Below are 1474 nucleotides of genomic sequence, written 5' to 3'. Positions count from 1 at the left end.
CCAGGAGACCCTGAGGCAACTTCGAAAACTCTGTTTCCAGTGACTGCAGCCAGAGGTTCACAGCAAAGAGCAGATCCTGGAGCTCCTCATGTTGGAGCAGTTCCTGAGCATCCTGCCTTGGGAGATCCAGATGTGGGTGCGCACACAGTGTCCCCACAATGGAGCGGAGGCTGTGACGCTAGTGGAGAGCTTGAAGGGAGAACCCCACAGACTGTGGCAGTGGGTAAGCAGAGGGTATTGGGATCTAGGAAAGTGGAGCTTCCCGATTAAAACAAGCCTGGAGAGAAGACCAAGGGCTCTCCTCTTGTACACCATGCCTTTTATTGATGTGCAGAAAAGGCTGAACATTAACGTAGAATGATAGTTGACAATCCAAAGTGCAGAGCAGCCTTACAGGCTTTCAGCCCGATGCCATGCTTTTGAAAAAAGAGTGGATAGAATGTGCCCATGGTATTGGTGGTATCCAGGCAGAAAAAGAATGCAAGATTGAGTATGATGATTTCAGAGAATGTTTGCTTCATCAGAAAACGATTAAACGGATGGCTGACATCCGGAAGCAGAGGACAAGCTGATAAAGGAAGGGAAGTACACACCTCCACCCAACCACTTGGGCAAGGGAGAGCCCCGGCCCTGAGCTGAGCACCTGCAGATCTTCACTGGAAAGATTCTTAAATGAAAACTTTGTGAAAGTGTCTAAAATAAAAATCTATTACTCCTTTATTCCTCCCTGGCCATTTTGTCGGCAGCGCTAGGTGGAGGGCCGGCAGGCACCCAAGGCGAAAAAATGGTGGCTGCGAAAAAGACGAAAAAGCCCCTGGAGTCGATCAACTCGAGGCTCCAGCTTGTTATGAAAAGCGGGAAATATGTGCTGGGGTACAAGCAGACTCTGAAGATGATCAGGCAAGGAAAAACCAAGCTGGTCATCCTCGCCAACAACTGCCCAGCCTTGAGGAAATCTGAAAAAGAGTACTATGCGATGTTGGCCAAAACTGGTGTCCATCACTACAGTGGCAATAATATTGAACTGGGCACAGCATGCGGAAAATACTACAGAGTATGCACACTGGCTATCATTGATCCAGGTGATTCTGATATCATTAGAAGCATGCCAGAACAAACTGGTGAAAAATAAATCATGTAATATTTTTCTTCAATAAAATTGGCCAGAGTTTGTTTTGAAATACAAAAAAAAAAAAAAAAATCTATTACTCAAAAAAAAAACCAAACAAACCAAAAACAAACACCAAGCCTGGAAGCAGGAGTGGCATCCACTTCAGAAATGGCTTGCCTCCAGAAACTCTATGTACGAACAGTGCTCAGGCCTCTCGTTCTTAGGGGTCGCTATGAGTCATCTAGGACTCGATGGCACCTAACAACAACAGCAACAACCCAAGGTTGGTGCTGTGAGCCCACAAGTGACACCTTTAAAAGAAAGATCTTCTCATCTACTTCCCATAAAGATAATTGCTAAGAA

General features: G+C 45.9%; 2 pseudogenes; both read left to right on the top strand.

Moving 5' to 3' along the window:
- The first annotated feature begins 313 nt into the window (after window positions 1–313).
- On the top strand, window positions 314–634 carry LOC102875668 (annotated as a pseudogene).
- A 150-nt stretch (window positions 635–784) lies between these two features.
- On the top strand, window positions 785–1132 carry LOC102875263 (annotated as a pseudogene).
- The last annotated feature ends 342 nt before the right edge of the window (window positions 1133–1474 follow it).

The sequence above is a fragment of the Elephantulus edwardii genome, unplaced genomic scaffold (genome assembly GCF_000299155.1).
Source record: "Elephantulus edwardii isolate Elephantulus edwardi_28Jun2011 unplaced genomic scaffold, EleEdw1.0 scaffold00880, whole genome shotgun sequence".
Classification (NCBI taxonomy): Eukaryota; Metazoa; Chordata; class Mammalia; order Macroscelidea; family Macroscelididae; genus Elephantulus; species Elephantulus edwardii.
Note: the sequence above shows the minus strand (reverse complement) of the source record. Positions and strands in the feature narration are given on the sequence as shown.